Source organism: Pan troglodytes, chromosome 11 (genome assembly GCF_028858775.2).
Source record: "Pan troglodytes isolate AG18354 chromosome 11, NHGRI_mPanTro3-v2.0_pri, whole genome shotgun sequence".
NCBI classification, from domain to species: Eukaryota; Metazoa; Chordata; class Mammalia; order Primates; family Hominidae; genus Pan; species Pan troglodytes.
Window position 1 is genome coordinate 36,910,608 of NC_072409.2, and position 22,372 is coordinate 36,932,979.

The 22,372-nt window shown below is 36.6% G+C and overlaps 1 protein-coding gene and 1 pseudogene across 7 annotated transcripts in view; both read left to right on the forward strand.

The window, feature by feature from the left end:
• PGAP4 (post-GPI attachment to proteins GalNAc transferase 4) overlaps window positions 1-22,372 on the forward strand; it is a 56,828-nt gene that overhangs the window by 26,094 nt on the left and 8,362 nt on the right. For 4 of the 7 annotated variants that reach the window (XM_063787621.1, XM_063787620.1, XM_063787619.1 and 1 more), the window contains one exon: window positions 14,664-14,756. The gene's annotated coding sequence lies outside the window, so the exon portion shown is untranslated. The other 3 variants (XM_016961347.4, XM_016961350.4, XM_016961348.4) reach the window with 3 other exon arrangements.
• Window positions 1,763-2,056, forward strand: LOC129135972 (cytochrome c oxidase subunit NDUFA4-like; annotated as a pseudogene).

Genomic DNA, 22,372 nt, shown 5'->3' on the forward strand with positions numbered 1-22,372 from the left:
ACCTCCCACCCCAGAACTTTTCAATTCATTTTCTTTTATAAAATACCTTGATGGCTTTTCAATTTGGGGTTCTAATCTGAAAAAAATGGCTCCCTGTGGTAGAGAATGTAATTATTATTATCTATGCATAACAATAATCATATAAAATTATAATAATAAACATCCTTGAAACTACCACCCAACATGAAAATTATAACCTTATGATTTTAACAAACTGAGTATGAAACAACTTCAAATAACTGGGTATTCCTCTTCATAATCCATATTGGATTGTTTAATAGCATATAATAAGACAAAGTAACAGTAACTTGAAAAAAAAAATAGTTAACCTTCTCAAGTGAAAGAAGTCTGGAAGAAGGAGGACCAGGATTGAGGCTCCATGGTGACCAAGGATCTGAGACTTCCTTCATTTGCTTTGCCATCTTTAACTTGAAGCTTTTTTTTGCAAGATCGCTTTTTAGTCCAAGATGGCTGTAAGAGTTCCAAGCTTCATGTCTGCATTCCAGACAGCAGGAGAAGCTTTCCTGGAAAACTCACCCAACTACTTCAGCTTATATCTCATTCACACCCCAACCCTGAGAAGTGAGAGAGAAATGTAGTTTTTCATTCGGGCACACTGCTCTAGAATCTATCACAAAGGATGAAAAGGAGTATTTGCTACTGGATTGGCATCTGGCAATCTTGTGCCACATGCTTCGTGCACAAATGCTGCTCAACACTGAAAAATATTTTTATCAATCCACATCTTTATTCTTCCCTCACTCACTTCCATTCCCCATGAAAAAAAGGAACTTTTGGCCCAAAGTGCATCAAAATTATGATTATGAGAAGTGGCAAGAAAAAGGTGTCTTTCTTATAGATGTTCTTTTCTGAAGAATCTGACAGAGCCAGGATTCATGTTCTTCTGGCCTCTGACCTGCAAAATGCTGTAGGTGTGGCCAGGTCTCTAGGAGATAGCACAGAGACCAGAGCAAGGGACATCCAAAGCTAGTTGTCTGGGGATGGAAGGATGCCCTAACAGGAAATGTAAAGGCACACAATGTATTCTTCTTTTGGGCTCCTCATGGTTTTCCTAATCCTCTACCCCTATAAGATCAGATTTTTGGTATCAGGATGGTGGGGTGACATTTTGTTTTATAGTATAAATCTCAATGTCTGTCATTGGAGGTATTTGGCTGGGTGAGGGGGAAGAGTCTCATTACTGGAATCACAGAGGCATCGCTTTAGTTTTAACTGCATAAGTATTTAGAAATTATCTCCATGAGAACTCATCCATTTAAAGTTTTCATCATTTGGAACTTCTAGGATACCACATACAAACCCAAAAGAGTACATCACTGAGGACAGAGGTATTTTCTTAACAAGTTCAAACATGAAACTGGGATAACATTTCAGATCGCACTTCCCTTTTCTACCCCTCAAAAATTCCAGATTAAGAGGATCAACAGAGTATTTAGGATTTAGAGAGGAAGATGCCTCCAAAACAAACCCATTTGAAATGTATCTGTAGAGCCAAGGATTTTACCCACACTGGGGACCACAGGAAATGACCTACCCTGAGATGTGTTTGGTATTTTTGAAAGAGGGCGACTCTAAGCTGGACATTTGGTGATGAGAGAGGATAGAGAAAGGAAAACCTTGTTTTATCTGTATAGGTGTCTTTTGTGATCTTAAAAGTTATTATCCAGCAGATACTACTTAGCCCAGGGCCTGGTGGCTACGCTGGTTCTTTCCTTTCCAATCGGAGGCCTCTGCCGCAAACATGTTCCACCAGATCATCAGTCAGGCCAAGATACATCTGAACTTGATCCCCCTTTTTTGTATTTACTGGAGCTGGAGGTACTAGAGCAGCACTGTATCTCTTGTGTCTGGCATTGTTCAATCCAGATGTTAGTTGGGACAGAAAGAATAACCCAGAGCCCTGGAACAAACTGGGTCCCAATGATCTATACAAGTTCTACTCAGTGAATGTGGACTACAGCAAACTGAAGAAAGAAGGTGCAGATTTCTAAATGAAATGTTTCACTATAAAGCTGCTTTAGAATGAAGGTCTTCCAGAAGCAATCCACACAATTTTCCACTTAACCAGGAAATATTTCTCCTCTAAATGCATGAAATCATGTTGATGTAATCTACTGGGGAGATTACACTGATTAATAAATAACTGAAACTTGAAAAAAAAAGTTATTATCCAACTTGATAGTCAGAAAACTGGAGTCTGGAAATCTGAAATATCACCTTCCTCTTTTCATGCGGCTCTTCTTCCTGCTTGTCAATGGAATTCACTTTCCGTGGTACCATGTTGTTCAGCCATCAGATCCAGCTCAGCTCATATTCTGAATCATTGCTAATTCTAAGGGTAAGTTTTTCTGTTGTGGCTACAGCATCACTATGGTAGCAGTACAGCACAGATTGGGAAATGCAAAGAAGAATCAAACTGCCTTCTGTAGGCCCAGGAGAAGTCAGATGTGTATGTGCAAAAGGGAGGAATGGTAATGTGGCTTCATGCTGGATATCCTGGAGAGAGAAAAGGTTGACTTTCTTTTTAAGCTCCAACTTCTATTTCACATAAAGCAAATCAACTACTTTTTTACAATGAGTTGTGAAGTCGTGAAATGTATCCACTTGCAGAAAAATAATTCCACAGGTGTATAGCTGTGTATATGTTTTGAAATTTATAGTCTATACACTGGGATAGAATTTAAGGAATCAGAAATCACTTTTTCTCATGACAGTCCCCCACCACAGACATCAGACATCAACTTTTTCCCAAACTTTAAGCACTTAAAAAATAGGTCCAGGAAAGGGCATATTGCCTTTTTCCTTACTTCTATCAAGAAGGGGATCTAGATCTTCATCAGTTTGCCAAACCAGAAATGCAAACTAATAGGTGTATCTTCCTGTCTCGTCCCTTTCCTGAGCTTCTTTTAATTTCCCACTCATTATCTTCTCCCTGCTTTTCTGTCTTCATTTCCATCTACCTTCTTTTCAAAAGGACTCACAATGACTTTCAAAAACATACTGTATCATGAGCACTCTGGTGGGCTGACTAATGCCCCCCAAAGATATCTATTTCCTAATCCCTGAAACCTGTGACTATGTTACCATACATAGTAAAAAAAAAAAAAAAAAACAAGTCTTGCAAATGTGATTAAATTAAGAACATTGACATGCAGCGATTATCTGGATTATCCGGGTAGGCCCATTATAGTCACAAGTGTCCTTGTAAGAAGGAGGCAGGAGAGTCAGAGTTAGTAGTCACAAATGTGGTGATGTATGTAAAAGGTTACAGTAATGCGAGGAAGAGCCTCAATGATCCAAGAAATGTGTGAGAGCCCTAAAAGCTAAAAAAGACAAGAAAATGGATTCTCTCCTCAGAGCCTCAGGAAGGAATCAGCTCTGTTGACACCATGACTTTGGATTACCAGGACTGACTTCGGACTTCTAAGATAATAAATTTGTGTGTTTTTAAGACGTTAAAGTTGCGATAATTTTTATAGCTGAAGTAGGAAACTAGTAAAAAGACCAAGAAACAGTTCCAGATTAAAGGAGATTAAAGAGGCAAAACAAATACATGCAAAACATAATAATGGATTTTATCTTGAACTAAACTTTTTTCTTCGGGTAAAAAGTATATTAGTGAGACAAATTATGAAATTTAAACAAAGGCTGTATATTAGATAATATATTATATTAATATTAATTTCTCAATTTTGAAAATTAAATTAGGGTTGTATATAATGTCTAGAATGTCTTTGTGCTTATAAAATAGACATGGAGGTAGTTAGAGATAAAGGAACATTGCGTCTGCAAGTTAATCTCAAGTAGTCACCCCCTCATGCACACACAAATATTGTGAAAGTTGTCAGAATAAAAATGGAGTCACTAATGTCAAGAAAATTCCAACAAATAAAGCCACGGAAGGCCATGAAGAGAGAGTTCTCACATTTGTATGACTGATAACACAAAAGACTACAAAAATCACAACTTTGCACAAAGGCCATTGCAAGCTTATGCAAAAGATATTTCTGCACAGACATCTGTCCAGCAACTGCCTGTCCAACCTCAAAATGGTGTTGCGCTTGTTACAGATCTTAGTAGTCAAGAATAATTACTTCAAAACAATTATGAAAGCCTCCTTTTTTTTTCTTTAAAAACCTTAGCCTTCCTTTACCTCCTTGAGTACAAACATAGTTTACTATGGCATGCATATTCCCACTGCAATGTTCTATTCCCAAATACACAATTTTTTTTTCTTTTTGAGAGACTCTGTTATTTAGGTTGACATATATGATATCAGAAGTGGGATGTGAAAAAGGTCACTATTGGAAGAAATTGATGGCTTTTGGAACCAGTGTGCAGTACTCACTTGAGCCCTTTGATCCCTCCACTTCCACAGCTCACCTTTTTGGCCCTTATGAGCTGAGCCTCTCTCCTTTCGACAGGGGCTTTTTTACTTTATTTGGGATCTAGTTTAAATAAGCCCACTTTAATAAGAAACCTTACATCCCTTCTGGGCTATAAAATACTTTTTTTTCCAGTCTTTTCTGTTAAGTCCTGGTATAAAGACAAGTCTTTTTCGATTGAATACTCTTGCTTTCTAGAGAATTTACATTCGGTCTGTGAGGCATGTCTTCTCTGGGTTCCATGTGTAGTTTAGTATTTCATTTGATCTGCACACCTGGGTTAAAATTTTGTGAACACTCTTACCTTGGTTTCTTTTGATTACGTTTGACTCCTTTCCCTTATTATTTCTGAAAATCTTCTGGGAAGAAAAAAATAAACATTCTAAACAGTAGACACAAGATAGCTAATTAAAAGCCACTAGAGCAGTCACCACCATCTAAAACACCAATTTAAACCCCTGATATTCCCTGGATTTATAGGATTTATAGTTTTGTTGCTCTTAAGGGATTAATAAGAAACACAATGGAATTCTCAAATATTAAGGCATGCCAGGTTTCCTGGGCCTCCAGCCATAAATGGCCATTATTTTAAAAACCTGCAACTATACAGTTAACATGTAGTCTTTTAAGTTCTATATCTCTCTATTTTTTTCTTCCTACTTTAAATATGTTGGCTTTTCTGCTAGTGGTGAAATAAAACTCACTGCTATCTCACTGCTCTGGCATTCCAGCCAAGATTTAAAAAAAAAAAAAAATTCTTAAAGGGCTACCATATTAACGGCTTTACAAATTACAACAGCTCCACAGTGACTAACAACATGGACACCTTCCAAAAATATAAATTTAGGTTTGCCTGATTAGCAATTGTGTACAATAATAAAACATTTAATTCAAAAATTAATAATCTAAAAAAAAACTGTTAAAATGCTTCCCTGCCCTCATGTGCTAATCAAACAAATCAGACTGGCAAACAAAAGACTTGTTTTACTAATTTGCTTTAGTAATTGTAAAATTGTTACTAATTCAAAGCAAGTTGGGAGATGTTTTTCTCATACAATTCAGCTAGTCCTCACCACAATGCAAACATTAAAAGTTTAAATCTAAACTCATCTAAAACTGGGCAAAAAGGAATAAAAGAGGTTTTTAAAAATCAAACTCCCCTGAAAAATGCTTTACTCAAAATTTTGGTCCACAGTCTTACCTACTGGGGCAAATAAGGTTTAGCCATATAAACAGGTTCCAATTTTGTCAAAAATATAATTTGGATCCAACTATCTTTTACAAACTGATGAGTTTACATTACTATCCCCTAACTAAAATTCTAAAATAAAAACTATAAGCTCTTTGTTTGTGTACGTATGTGTTTAAATAAATTTATACATATGTACATGTATTGTGTTGTATGTTGTGTCTACATGGCAAAATCTGGCTTAGTTGACCCAAATTCCCTTAAACATTTTTATTTAGATAAAAGGGCACTCATATAAAATATAGAATATATAGTTATTAACCCAAATGCTTCTTAGTTCATGACTTAAGTAAATCTTTAATAAATAAGCTGGTTTTTAAATTATTGATAAAATAAAAATAAAAATGTCTTCAAAATTGTCAACATACATTTTCGCCTGGGTTTACTGGTCAGACAACTTTATATTTTTTCTTATATAGATAGATACACACACACACATATATGTTCATATATATTAAGGTGTCAGAGTTTGGCATGAGAGTTATGAAACTATTAACCCAGACTAAAACAAAATGACCTTTGTGTTATATTTTGATAAATAAAACTAAATTAATATTGTTGGTTTAAAACAACAGCTAACTCTTCCAAGTTATTGGGATAATACTCATGTATTTAACTTTAAGGTTCTCACTTAGGTGAAAACCTAATGTTTACACGTCATAAAAATTGTTAACAAAAAAAGTAACTTAAAGTAGTGACTATCTTTGTCTAATATCTCAGTTCTTATAAATAATCTAGGTAAACTGTTAAAATTAAATTAAGTAAATATAAATGAAATAAATGCTTATAAATAAACTTTTCATAGAACTTAAAATCTTAAAGTTCTGTTAAATTAAATAATTGATATTCATTAAATGTCTGAGTTATTTCCAAATAAAATTTAAAAATTGTTATAGAAAAATGTTTCTAAAAATTATAAAATAGTTCTCATCTATAAATGAGATAGATGATTCCAGATTTGCTTCCTAAGTTTTCACTCAAATTTAAGGTTACTAACAGTTAAAAATTCTAATTAATATGTAATTCTGTACATAAAGTGTACAAAAAGTTTTTAATATTAAAAAATTATGAAAAAACATTATTGAAAAAATAATTTTGTCTAATTTGAAGGTCATGTTAAATTTGTTTCAAAATATAGATTAAAAAACAATAAAAACAAACCAATAAATTCAAAGAATGTAAAACATGCTATAAAAATGTATTTTTGGTAAAAATAACAGCTAAAGCAATAACTTTGTCTTAAAAAAATTTTGTATGGTAAATTTGTGTCCTAAACTAAAATAACTGTTTTTGGTTTTTTTAAAGAACATGTAAGACAAACCAAAATGTCTAAACATGTAATCAATGGTGTATACAAGTTCTAATGAAGTTCATTAAAAATGTATTTAAAAATTTTTGTGGGTGATCAAGTGATATTATAACTTTTTAGAAATTATTTAAAAGTCTTTCTAAAGATTAAGCTTTGATATTAAAAATACACTAATACAAAACTAAAAATTATGGTCTTCTACACTGAAACAATAACATTTTCTTAAAATATTAATTTGCTCTTACTAAAATTACAAGTTTTGATTTTTAATTCTAAAATATATATTTTTAAACTGCTCAGATTTACATCTCAAAAGTTCAACTTTTGCTGGACTTCGCTGCACATGATTTGCAGATCACACATCATTGCCTTCTGTTCTTTCTCCCCTTAAAAAAAGATTTATCTTTTTTCTTAGTTGAGGTGATAACTCTCTCTCTCAACCTTTGTCAACTCCTGTAACTTTTCTTTGTCTGGTTTTAACCCTGCTTTTCTGGCATAATGCTGAGATGTTGTCATAAAGTTCTAAAAAAACAATATTTTCCTCCAGTGTAACTTGATTCTTTAGTCTTGGCTTTTCTTGACATGCCTAAATTGTTCCATATAACCAAAACTTTCCATGCTGTTAGTAAGAGTCAATGTATTTCCCTGCTCAAGGCATTTTCCTGTTTACATTCCTCTATAATAAAGTTCACTCACTTTTCTGGAGTCTGAACACACTTTTCTGGCGTCTGATTAAATTCAAGTACCCATTTCCTCAGATTTGACTTTCCAGTTATTTAAATGAGCTTCACATAAGGAAACGTAATCACACTATGGGAGGATGTTTTTGTTTTGTTTTGGTTTGGTTTTTTTACCTTTTTGTAACTGGCCTTTAAAAAAAAACTCAAAGATTTTATGTTTTATTAAGATAATTGCTGCATTGAATTTACTAGGTTTTGGATTACTTTAAAAGTAATAAAGAAAGCTACATGGATGTAAAAAAAATAACCCTTTTAACCCCTTTAAAACTCTATTTTTTTAAGTCTTTTGGTTATCACTCTGGTTAAATAAATAAATGTTATTTAGCCATGACCTGTAATTCTGTTTTAAACAAGTGTTTTAAAACTTTGACATCTTTGGTAGGTTTCCCTAGGTTCAAAATCCTAAATTAGGTCTTTCTGACTAAAATTAACTTTAAAATTTTCCAGTTGAGCCACAGAAAGCCTATATATATTATATATATAATATAAATATATAATATATATAATATATAATATATAATATATATATTATAATATATAATATATATATAATATATATAATATATTATATACATTATATATTATATATTATATTATATATATTATATATGATATATTATATATATTATATATATATTATATATATATTTTATATATTATATATTTATATTTTATACATTATATATTTATATATAATATATATATAATTTATATATATAAATATATATAATATATATTAAATATATAATATATTATGAAATATATAATATATAATATAGTATATAGTATATAGTATATATATTATATATATTATTTATTTTATATAAAATATATATAATATATATAAAATATATTATATATTATATATAAAATATATAATATATAAAATATATTATATATTATATATAAAATATATAATATATATTATATTTTATATATATTATATATAAAATATATAATATATAATATATAATATATATAAAATATAATATATATTATATATAAAATATATAATATATATAAAATATATAATATATATAAAATCTTATAGAAATAGTAAATAATTAGGCATTTGACAAATTGCAGAAAAGACATTGTCAAATAATAAATGATAGTAAATCTTCTTTCAGTTACATTTAGGGATATGGTATTGATATAAATGTTCCAAAAATTATATAAATTCATAAAAATCTAATGTTATCAGTGATAATTTGATTGTTATATTAATCTTTTCTAAAGTTATATTTATATAAATATGCTATTCAGGTAACTAATTGAAAAAATATATAAAATTTATAAAAGTCTAATGGTCCTGGTGTAACGCTGTCAGTCCTGATTCTGGTTATCTTAAAATGCTACATACAGTAAAAATAACTAGTTTCCTTGTCAACTGAAAACTTTCATCAGATTTTGACCATGGCTATTCTGAGTCCTTGTTATCCACAGTTATTGCTTTGAGTCCTTTAAAAGTTTTTGCAATCAGCTATAGTCTAAAATTGCTTTTTATGGAAAAGCAATGAACTCTAATAAGTACTCACACAGATTTCTGATAAGTTTTAAATCAATGAACTAAATAAAAATTTCCATAACTCTAATAAAAAACTAATGGACTTACAAAACTACTAATCAGGATTAAACAAAACAAAAATTTAATTACATGAAATTGAATAATTGATACGAATAATGTTCTTATGACTTTTATTTAAAGCATTGTTGGCTCTTTACTTAAATGTTTTTATCTCCAGATTTAAGAAAATTTTCTCTCATAACCTATCTGTAGTTTATGAGAACTTGGGAAAGTATACTTTTGTAAACAAAGATGAAAGCATTTACTTTTCCTCCCTAGTTGATTCTCCGAAAATGTAAAAACCATTCATAAATATTTTTATTTTTATTTACATAATTTCAATTAAAATCTGCTCTTTCTTTATAAACAAAATACGCTTTAAAACTTTGGTTATATTAACAAGGCTTTAACTAAAATGTCATATTTTTAAATGTACATAAAATGCCTATCTTCAAGAATTCTCAGCCTTAAAATGAGTAAATAAAAATTGTCACTTCCTGTCAGGCTGAAGAACTTAAGACTATAAATAAAATCTAAAGTTGGCCTTTGTTTGGCTTCCAAGCCTCAAACAGTTTTTAAATCTAAAATTCTTATACGATCAATATTTTAAAAAATAAGATTATATTTCTTTAAAAAAACCCTATGATACACCTGTTACTAGATTATATCCCTGTACATTGTTTTCAAGATCTTGTTATATACCTATAGACTGAACTAGATCCTACATTCTCCTAATCTCCCCCAATATTTGGCTACAACTCTCCAACAAAAACTGCCTTATTCCTAAAGCTCTATAAACTAAAACTAAATGGATTTTAAGAAACAAGCCTCATGCCTAAGATATGGACTGTACAAAAGTTCACCAAACTGCTAATGTCATGACCAGAGACATTCAAAGTACAAATCAAAAAGAAAAGCTAATGTTTTCATGCTGTAAACGGCTTTGATCAAGACATTAAATAAGATTCCATATCATAATGAAACTTATGTCCCCTTAATGCTACCTTTTTCACTTGGCAAGATCATAGTTTAATTAAAATTTCACAATCAATGGCTTCTGCTGGTAATTTCACAAAACCTAACCTAAGAAATCATTTAGTATCTATTAGTTAAACTGAAAAAAAATATTTTACATATTCATGGGGTACACATATTTTGTTGCATGCATAGAATGTGTAATGATCAATCTGAGTATAAACTCTGCCCAAATCCATGGCTGACTGCTAAACTACTCACCTGTGGATAACATCCAAGGGAGGCCAACAAAAAAAAGGCAGAGAAAAATCAGAAGAGAGTCTACCTTTGAAAGATAAGACTGCACTTAGTGAGATTTATAAGTTTACTATTTTTTTTATTTTTATTTTTTGAGATGGAGTCTCGCTCTGTCACCAGGCTGGAGTGCGGTGGCACAATCTTGGCTCACTGCAACCTCCGCCTCCCAGGTTCAAGTGATTCTCCTGCCTCAGCCTCCCGAGTAGCTGGGACTACGGGCACCTGCCACCACACCCGGCTAATTTTTTGTATTTTTAGTAGAGACGGGGTTTCACCATGTTGGCCAGCATGGTCTCGATCTCTTGACTTCGTGATCCGCCCGCCTCGGCCTCCCAAAGTGCTGGCTCACAGGTGTGAGCCACCGTGCCCAGCCTTAAGTTGACTATTTTTTAAAACTAAATGTGGACAGCTCAGGCAGCAGAAAGCAGAAGCCTTACTTGCTTGAGGTATCAGAGGTCAGCTTAAAACTGGAAGAGCAGTTTAAGGGGGAGTTTAGGGAGAAAACTCCTGAAGCAAAAAGACAGAGAGAATAAGCCCAGAATCTGAGCATAATTTCTCCCCAAATGCTTGACTAATGACTAATCTACTCAGTCACAGGAAAGATACTTAGGGGGACAGTCTAAAAAATCAGAAGCTGAGGGAAGAAAGAAAAACCAACAGAGATAGTAGCAGCTACAGGAGACATATGGTTTGAAAATTGAAATTTGAGACCAGGCAAGTCAAACTGCCTACTAGAAAAAAAAACCCAACAATCTTCAGGAAAATGTAACAGAATTCAGAGTTGCTGCAATACATTACAATGTCCAGTCTTAACCAAATTTATTAGATGTGCAAAGAAAAAGAAGCATGAGAATGCTAGAGATGCTATGTTAATATCAGAGACTTTAAGACAAAAATTACTGCCAGATGGGCGGGCGGATCACGAGGTCAGGATATCAAGACCATCCTGGCTAACACAGTGAAACCTGGTCTCTACTAAAAATACAAAAAATTAGCTGAGCATGGTGGTATGCGCCTTAGTCCCAGCTACTCAGGAGGCTGAGGCAGGAGAATCGCTTGAACCCGGGAGGCAGAGGTTGCAGTGAGCCGAGATCGTGCCACTGCACTCCAGCCTGGGCAACAGAGCGAGACTCCATCTCAAAAAAAAAAAATTACTGCCAGAAACAGTTATTTCATAATGATAAAAGATATCACAATCATAAACGTATATGTGCCAAAGCAAAAAACATATGAAACAAAAACTTATACAACTAAAAAGAGAAATAGACAAATTCACAATTATGTGTTTAACAGACTTTTCCTATAATTGATAGAACTGAAAAAAATCAGTACAGAAGAAGATGTAAATGACACTATTTCCTACACAGATCTTAGCTCATGATTAAAGAACACTACCCCCAACAATTGCAGAATGCATCATATTTTTAAGTGCATATGAAATATTCCCCAAGACAGGCTATATTCTGGGCCACTGAAAAATTGTCCCAACAGATTTTAAAAGAATATATATATATATATATATATATATATATATATCCTTTAAGATTTCATTCTTTAAAAATATTTATATATCCTTTAATATTTAATATATATTCTTTGAGTTTATACATATAGTTAATGTATTTTATATATATTAAAAGAATAAAATTAGAAATCAATAAAAATACCTAGAGAAGCCCCAAATATTTGAAAATTTAAAAATACATGTCTGAATAACATGCATAAAGAATAAATTACAAGGAAAAATTGAAAATATTTTGATCTGAATCAGGTAGTCAATATGACCTGTCTGGTAGATGTGAATCAGCTTCTTTAGTCAAGTAGTGCTTGTTTAATGGGCCTATGTACAAAATGGCCATGTCAGTCGGGACAGATTCTGAATGATTTCAATAATTGTACTGATCAATTTCAATAATATGCTGATTTTGCTACCGTTCATGTTAAGTGCTCAAACTGTCAACAGCAATGATCAAATGCTGGTTCTGTGATATGGCTTTATTTCCCAGAAGAACCAACCAGCTAGCTGGTGCCAGGTTGGTTATACTGCACATCTATTATCGGGGGGGAATAACCATTTGTCCTCTGTAGAGATTTCTGGGTACCAATTTTCTTTCCTAGGCCACAGCACTTCTGCTAATACCACTATTCATGAACTTACAGAATAAGCGTACCATTGCCTTGCTCTACCACATATTACTTTTGCCCAGGGGACCCATTTTACAGCAAAGGAAGTATGACAATTAACTAATATCTTTGGAATTCAGTGGTCTTACCACGGATCCCATCAAACAGAAGAAGCTGGTATTATTAAATGGTGTAATGGTCTTCTGAAGTCTCAGTTATGACACCAGCTGTGAGACAGCACCATGAGAAGTTGAGGTGCTATCCTCAAGAATGCAGCATCTTCCTTAAACCAATAGCCAACGTGTGGCATAATTTGCCGATAGCCAGAATTCAGACGTCCAGGAAGCAAAGATATATTCTTCTCACTATTACAGCAAAAAACTTACTACAGAGATATTTTTTTCTTCCAAGCCCCACAAACTTAGCAGATTTGGAAACTCTAATATCCAAAGAAGAAGTACTTCCACCAGGGAATTCACAGCCTATTGAGCTGGAAACTGGAACAAGAAAAGAAAGGCACCACTATATAGCCTTAAGTAATTGATTACAATACCAATGGGAAATTAGTTGCTGCTATACAATCAAGTCAAGGAGGACTATATCTAGAACCTAGAAGTTCATTAACAAGTCCATGTGAGTACACACATATCCAATAGTCCTGATCAGTGGAAAACTGAAGGAACTCAGTAACAAGAGATGCACCAAGAACCTAAATCTTGTAGGATCAAAAGTTTGGGCTGAGCGCAGTGGCTCACGCCTGTAATCCCAGCACTTTGGGAGGCTGAGGCGGGCAGATCACTTGAGGTCAGGAGTTTGAGACCAGCCTGGCCAAAATGGTGAAACCCCAGCTCTACTAAAAATACAAAAATTAGCTGGGCATGGTGGTATGTGCCTGTAATCCCAGCTACTCGGGAGGCTGAGGCATGAGAATTGCTGGAACTTGGGAAGTGAAGGTTGCTGTGAGCTGAGATTGCATCACTGCACTCCAGCCTCGGCGACAGACTGAGACTGTGTCTCAAAAAATAAATTAAAAAAATTAAATTACATTAAAAAGTTTGGGTCACTCTGTAAAGAGCCTCATACAGTGAAGTGCTGGCAGAAAGGGGAATATGCAATGGGTAGTGGAAGAAGAAAGCTATGATTCTCAAGTTAAATTTCATGACCAACCATAGAAGTAGGGATTCTAACAGTTATGTTTCATATTGTTTGTCCTCCATCCCCACTCTTCCCATTAGGAAGGGTAATAGTAATGATTAATATTTTATGTCTCAGGTATATGTTCAAATTCAATTACTCTATTATGACACCATAGTTACTGGAACTTTTTTTGTGTGTCCCAAAAGGTTTGTTCAATTTTTATATGAACAAAGTACAAGAGAAGATGTTCAGAGTAAGAAAACTTTACTGGATATCTTCTGTTTATGCCTCCTGGTCATCCAGTCAGCTCTGTGTCCTGGGAATTTGAGCTACATGGATTGCATCAAGGGCTCTCTTGCCCTCTGATTTCTGGTTGGGTTCAGCCAATGGGAGACACTAGCAGGAGATAAGATGGCAGAAGAAAGTAGAGTTATGCTATTTATTCTCCTGGCTCTTTCCCTGATGGGTCACCATAGGTTCACTGCCTCATTCTATTAGTGACAGGTCCCATAGGCTGTCTCCCTTTTTACAATTATTCTTTTGTTGTTTTAATAACTGTTTCCTTACTTTGCTCATCAGGCCTAGGATAAGTAATAGTTCCTTGGTATCAACCCTAGGGTACGCACTGCACTATGCCTTATTGGTTTTCTTTAATTTCACCCACACCTTTGAGAATAGATTTTTTTCATTATCCTGTTGTAGTGTGTTATTTCTGGCCAAAGCCTAACCAATGAAATACCCTACTTGCATAGAGGTTAAGATGTTTACTATAATAATTGTAATAGTACCCACTACTAGTCTCTAACCTCTTATTTTATTATTATTCTTTTTTTTTCTATTTTTGCTTTGCTTTGAGAAGAAATATAGCATGTTGATTAAGAGAATGGACTCTGAAGCCAGATTTCATCAGTTTGGATTTTGGCTTTTCCCCTTTCTAGCAGTTTGACTTTGGGTAAGTTACTTAGCTTACCTGTCTCATGGGGTTGTTGGAGTGATTAAGAGTTAGTAAAAAGCACTCAGGATAGTATCAGCCATAGAAAGTACTAGGGAAGTGTTTGATCTTACTATTTAAAATATTTATCAATACCTGATATAGTATGCATTTATTTGCTTGTTATCTATTGTCCACCCAAATGTAAGCTCCCTAAAGGCAGAGATTTGGTTTTGTTCATAGCTGAATCCTTACTCTCTAGAAAAGCACTATCTCATAGAACTTTCTGTGATGATGGGATGTTCTATAGCTGTGCTATCTAATACAGTAGCACTAACCACATGTAGGTACTGAGCATTTCAAATGTGGCTAGTGCTTCTGAGGGACTGATTATTACATTTTATTTAATTTTAATTAATTAAAATGTAAGTAGTTACATGTGACTAGTGACCATGAGATTGGACAGCACAGACATTGCCTGGAACATCATAATAGGTACTCAATGAATTTTTGTTAAACAAGTGAATAACTACCAACCATTTATAGAAAGCTAGATATTTTGACAGGTAGAATGCTAAGCACTTTATATACATTATCTCATGTAAACCTCTCAACAAACCTATGAGGGAAATATCACTGTCCCCAATATATAGATGAGAACATTGAGGCACAGAGGAGTTAATTTGTCATAGCCAGTAAATAGATTAGACCCCAGCACTGAGCCAATGACAGTGAACTGAATTCGACTCGTGTTGGTTACAATCCTCCAATTTCGGAATATCAGACTCCCAGTTTTTCTCCCAGGAAATGAAACTACCTTGCCAAGCTCCCTTTCTGTGCTATATCCAGCTCTCATACTTCCCAGCCTCAGATATAGGTTTTCCAGCATTCCTAATGACAAATTCCTTGAGTGAAGGATCCACACCTCATTCTTACTTCATTGTCATCTATAGTGATGGCACTATGTCAGAACCATTCTTCAGTAAATGCTGGCTGAAAGAGTAGATGATGAATGGGTGCTCAGGTGGGTGTTTGTAAGGTTCTAAAGGAAGTTAATATCTAGTATCAATTTTACTTACACAAGAAGAAATCATATGAGCATTTACTGGCTTTAATGCTTTATCTTGTGACCACTGAACAGACCTTTTAGAGCAGGTGTTGGCAAATCAGGCAGTAAATATTTTAGGTTTTGTGGGTCATAAGGTCTCTGTCACAACTATCCAACTCTGCTGTTCTTGCATCGTAGCAGCCATAGACAATATGTAAATGATGACTATGTTGCAGTAAAACTTTGTTTACGATCATCAAATTTTGAATTCATATAATTTTCGTAGCCCTGAAATATTCTTCCATTTTTAACCATGAAATATTGCAAAAAAACATTCTTAGCTTGTGGGCTGTACAAGAACAGGCAGCAAGCTGTAGTTGCTAACCTGTGGCCTAGACAGGCAAACCTAGGATTAGAAGCACTGAGTAAGGCCGTACAATTGTGTGCTGAAAACCCATTCAGAAGGGAAAGTCCAAGGTGGAATGTAGGAGGCTGTTACTTTTCTTTTGACCCCCACATTTTTCCTCCCTCGGATCATTCCGTATCTTTTTCCTATTTGCTTTGCCGGGATTGTTCTCAATCAATGTGCATACTTTCTCATACCTCAGGCGTTATGTCTCTCGTGGCCATTTGTGTTTAAATTGAGGGTTTGGGGAAGACTGAAAAACATTCAAGACCCAAAGTAACAGCTTTCTCATGAAGCGTTTACACGCATTGAGAGATATCGTTCCATTGGTGTGAATAAGTCTCTATGTACACACCTGATGAAATATAATGCTGGCTTCTAGTCCCCTCACAAAAGAAACAGGCTTCCTGTTTGCGTGACTTGGGGGCGACTCCTGCTTTTCCCTGGCTGCCCATCAGTTGGCGCCTTTTGCCGTCCTTTTTCCCCAAGCCGCTTTGGGGGCCGCGGTCTCTCCGCAGCTCGCGGGTCACATGGCCCGCCTGAGCAAGGGGAGCCCTGCGCCTGAGCTGCGAGGCGGGAGGAGGTGAGGCTCCGGCGCACACCCAAACCGCGCTGCGCCCGCTCCTTCCGGGCCCCGGAGATGGCGCCTCCACCGGGATGAGCTAGCCAGCCTGGGCAATACCAGAGGCGGCCCTCGGCGCGCGCAGGGGACCGAGCTGATCGCCCCAACCGGGTAGGTTTCTGTTGCGCACGATCTGCCCAGCCCTTCTGGCGCGGTGGTCGGAGCCCTGGACACTACAGCGAGGGGACAAGGATTAGGGGTGGCCACAGCTGGCACAAGCAGGGCAGCTGGGGGTTGGGGAGAGGCATCGCAGAGGGCCTGTGCCCCGGGCAGTGCGCCTCGGGCAGGCGGGTTGCCTAGCGGCCCTGCCCGCAGCTCCGACTGCTTCCTGCCGGAGGATTGCGAGGACCCCGCAGGGGTCCCCAGGGCAGCAGGGGCCCGCATCAGTGCGGGGATGGTTGAGTGTCTCGGGGGCGCCTCCCTGGCCCTTGCCTGCGCCAGCTGCGCTGACAGGTCAATAGAAGGACGCGAGCGGGGCGCGTGCCAGTCTGGGTAAGACCCTCGCCGAGCCTAGCAGGGCCGAAGCGCCAAGGGGCCTGCCGCCTAATGGCCGCCCGCAAGCAGGGGACCCTCGCGGCGCGTCCACACCTTAGGTTCGCCGGGCGCGCCGAGAGCGCGGCCGCAGTGTTGGGTTTCTGCGGGCGACCTCGCAGCCAAGGGCTGGGGGAGGGCGACTGGGCAGAGGAAGGCGTCCCTCCCAGCACCAGGAAAAACCAGCAGAAGGGAAGGAGCGCAGCGATGGAGACGGTCAGCTCGGCCTACGGGTGGGAAACTGAGGCTCAAGCGTGGCAGGGACTGCCCAAGGTCAGCGACAGACATTAGATCCAGGGCCCTGGACATCGTCCCCCATTCTTTTTCCAAGAGGGAGGGTTAATTAGGTCCACCTGGGTGTGTCTCGCCCTCTTTCTGGCCCTTGGCTCCGGCGTCGCTAGTGTCGCACTGCGCTCACGGTGTCTTGGGGCGTGAGCTCCTGCAGGGTCGTTGTGACCCGCATCCTCTGCTCGGCCCACGCTCTCTCCGGGGGACCGCAGGGCGGCTCCAATGATGATCTCACCATGCGGACCATTAGCAACACATGCGGGTGTGTGTGCGCGTGCATGTGTGTGTTTCTCCAAGAAACACACAGAATCCTTCTATAGGGGAAATAGCTTTTTTTTTTTAGGGGTGAATTTCTAGAATGCACTGCACTAGGTACTTTATGAGGTGAGAAGAGAAAATCAACATTATTAGAATTATTAGAATGTTGTAAGGATACACATATTAGAAAACATCCAGTAAACAAAAATCCAAAGGAGAAACAAAATAAAAATAACTTAAAACTTCAACTTCTAGATGGTTTAGATTTTCTGCATATCTTAAAATTTTCTCTATGTATACACATTTGAAGTTTTAAATCAAAAGCGTGGACCAAAAAATGGTATCTTGTCTTAATTTGCATGTCTTTGATTACCCATGGGAATTAACACTTTTTCCTCTGTGTAGTAGCCTTTTGCATTTCTGTAGGTGAGTTGATTGTTAATTCTTCTGCCCATTTTTCAGTTGGAGTATCTTTCTCCTCCTGACTTTTAAACACTTTATGTGTATTACACATTGAAGTAGTAATTCTTTGTCACGTGTTGCACTATAGCGAGTATTTTCTGTTAATTTTTACTAGTTCTAATTCCAAATGATCTTTTGGATACTTTGGTCAATTTTTTATTTTGATGGTTATATGGGCGTATAAATTTGACAAAACTCATCGAAATATATATATATTTAAGTGGTGCATTGTACTGTATGTAAACTGTACCTCAATAAAATTAATTTTTAAAGGCCTAGAAAATTATCATCCTGGGTAATGAGAGAGAATTTGCCTAGTCAGTTATTAAAACCTGTTATAAAGCTTTCATAATGAAAATAACATGGCCCTGGCACCACAATGCAGAGAGAGATAGATGCCAAAATCCACAAACAGATATATATATATACGTAATTTAATTTATTATAGCTATAGCAACTTAAATCACAAATTTAAAAATGGACTTAACAGGTGCCCTGACTGTCATGTTCACCTCCCCAGTGTCTAACACAAGACTCAGTGTTGAATCAAATGCTTAATTATGATTATAAAAGTAATGCTCTTTGCAGAAGTGTAGATATCAAAACAGGAAATTGCCATCCCCATACCCTTCTTTTCTCCTTCACTAAATTATACTCCACATTAAAAATAAAATGGTCATATCTCTGTACATTTTTCTGTAATTTGCACTGATATAGTTTGCATTTCTCCCTTCTGGTCTTAGTCTACTTGAGCTGCTGTAACACATTCTCAAAGACTAGGTGGCTTAAACAACAGACACATTTATCTCTCAAAATTCTGAAAGCTGGAAGTTCCAGATCAGGGTGCCAGCATGGTCAAGTTTTGGTGAGGGCTCTCTTTCCGGTTTACATGTGAGAAAGCAGAGAAGAGAAGTGATCTCTCCTGTCTTTTCTTATAAGGACACTAATAAAGAACATGCATTACTGAGGTCTGCACCCTTATGACCTGATTACCTTCCAAAGACCCCATCTCCAAATACCATCATATTGGAGATTAGGATTTATAACACGAATTTTGGCTGGGCAGGAGGAGGACAAACATTCAGTCCAAAGCACAAACCTAGCTAAGATTTCTTTTATGTCAACATATTTAAACCTTTCTCTTCTTAACATTTCCACAGCATACCCTTTTATGATTCTCTAAAAATCTGTTCCCTTTGCTAGGCATTTCATTTGCCTGCAGTTCTTCCTTTCTTCCTTCCACCCTCCCACCCTCTTCCTCACTCTCTCCTTCTCTCTTTCTTCTTTCCTTTTTCTTCCTTCCTTCCTTTCTTCCCTTTCTCCCTTTGTTCCTCTGCCCCTCTTTCTCTCTTTTTCTTCCTACTGCATACAAAACAGCACTCAACATTTCTTATCCATCTTTGGTAGCATGTGTTGGCATTTCTGCAGAGTAGATTCCTAGAAGTAGGATCGTTATGTCAAAGGGGATGCACTTATAAAATTTTTATAGATACTGCCCCAACACCCCAACATTTCCTCCAAAGATTGCACCAATTTATATTAAAGTGCCTAGTTGTTGAACTGTGACACTCCCTCTTGAAGTAAATTAAATTCAGATGTTAAATATAGAGATTAATTATGGAGAAAGGGAGCTCTATTACCAAGTCTTTCCACCTAAGCATTATTTTTCTGTTTATTAATGACTTTTTAATTACCCTTTGGTAGAATTTTGTAGTATGTGTGTATATTCTGCATATTTCTGAAATTTATTTCTAGATATTTGAGTTGCTTATTTTTTTCCCTTTTGACTGGGATCTTTTACTCCCTTAGTTCATTGGTGATCATTTACATGAAAGCAGTCATTATAATATAGATAATATAGATACAGATATGGATATGTAATGCATATATATAGTACATGTGTATATATACTTGCTATGTATATTATATATTATTTTTACATATTAATTCTGGTACCAACCATGTTTTGAGTCTATTGCCATTTCTAATGGTTTTTCAGTTGATTTTCCTGGGCTCCAAATTTATGTAGGCAGTAGTGCATATTGGTTGAGAATGTGGGTTCTGGACACAGTCTGCCTGGGTTCAAGTTTTGCCACCCTGCTTAAAAACTTAGTTTTCTAAAGTATAAAATGGGCTTAATAGTCATACTTCTTGGAGGCTTTTTATGAGGATCGATAGATGAGATGCTTAGAACAGTGCCTGGCACATAAGTGTTCTGGAAACATTTACAAATAAGTCGATCTCTACACAGTATATGACCAGCTCTTTGATACTACCAATTTTATAGCTGAGGACCTGAGACCCATAGAGGTCAAAAGAGGCCAATTATTTGCTTAACAAGCATTGAGCATCTTCTATGCATAGTTCTGTGCTGGGTCTGTGAGGGATACCAAAGATAAATCAGACTGAATCTACTAAAAAAGGATTCAAGAGTCCAATCAGATCATAAGTCAAGGGCCATAAACAAGGCCATGGAAGACAACAGGCATCATAGAAAAACATGAGCTTTGAAATTTATCCTTGTCCTTGAATTTCCTCTTGCAACTTGGTAGCATCAGTTTTGTCAACTAAATGGGATTAATTCCATTGCTATTTTGAGAGTTGCTATTTTGTTCAGAAGAAATAGATGCAAGGGTCTAGCACAACATTGGGATATGTAGTATGGCCTTAATAAGCGGTAGCTATAAATAGATGAGTCTGAAGTAGAAAGTGACAAATGAATGCCCTGGAGGAAAAGTTCATAGAAAGGGCCCCAGTACTTGAGGGGAAAAAAAGAGATTCTTTCTGGTTGGAAAGGTCAGGGTTGGGTTTTGGAAGAGGTACCTTTTGAGCTAATTCTTGATGGTTGAGTTAGACAGTGTGAGAAGCAAAAATGCAGCTGGGAAGATAGTTGGAACTGGATTGTGAAGAATCTTGGCAAATAATTTGGACTTTATTCTGCAGTCATGGGGGAATCATTGAATAGTTTTACAGAAAAGAATGCCATGTTCTGACTTATGCTTCAGAGTATCAGATGGATGCTGATCAGGTAAAACATCACCATCATTTGCACAGTATCCTATGCCTGACAAAGGGCTATCATAGCTGTTGTCTCTTCATCGTCACAGTCTCACTGTGTTGCCAGGCTGGAGTGCAGTGGCATAATCTGGCTCACTGCAACCTCCGACTACCTGGTTCAAGCGATTCTCCTGCCTCAGCCTCCTGAGTAGCTGGGATTACAGGCACGTGCCACCACACCCAGCTAATTATTGTATTTTTAGTAGAGATGGCGTTTCACCATGTTTGCCAGGATGGTCTTGATCTCCTGACCTCGTGATCCGCCCGCCTCGGAGTCCCAAAGTGGTGGGATTACCGGCGTGAGCCACCGCGCCTGGTTGAAGTATCTTTTATTTTCCTGTTTCACAGAGAAATAAAATAGGCTCAGAGAGATAAATGATTTTTTATACCAATTGATCAAATTAGTGAGTGTTGGGACAAGAACTGGACCTAGATCTTTTGGCTTGTGTTGCTCATTCTGGAGGTCAGAAGCTCTGTTAGGAGCCTGTTGCAATCAGCTGGCTTGGAGGTGCTGAGGAGGAACTAGAGTGTGGCAGGGAGGAAAGCTTGACAAGGGGAAGGCGAGGGGAAAAGAGAGGCATAATAAAAGAGGCCGTAGAGGTGGGATTAGGAAGTGACTGCGTGGAGGTGAGAAGTGAGAACTAACTAGTGTTTTAGACTGAGTTGCCTGGGAAAGTGGTCGTGCCATTCATATAGTGGATTTGGGAAACACAGAACATTCTTGAGCACTCATCCCCTGACTCACACCCTGGTATTGTGTCTTCCACACCCGTGGATCCTTTAGTTTAATTTTCAGAAGTTGCACTAAAATATAACTATTGTTGTAGCTCCATTTATTCATCTAAGCCCTAGTTCATGTTCATTTCTCAGAGTCTGTGCCCTTTACTGTCTTCCCTGAGCCCTACACTCTAGACATGGTAACAGGTAGAGAATTCTGTTTAGGGAAGGGTTGTGTTTCAAAGAGC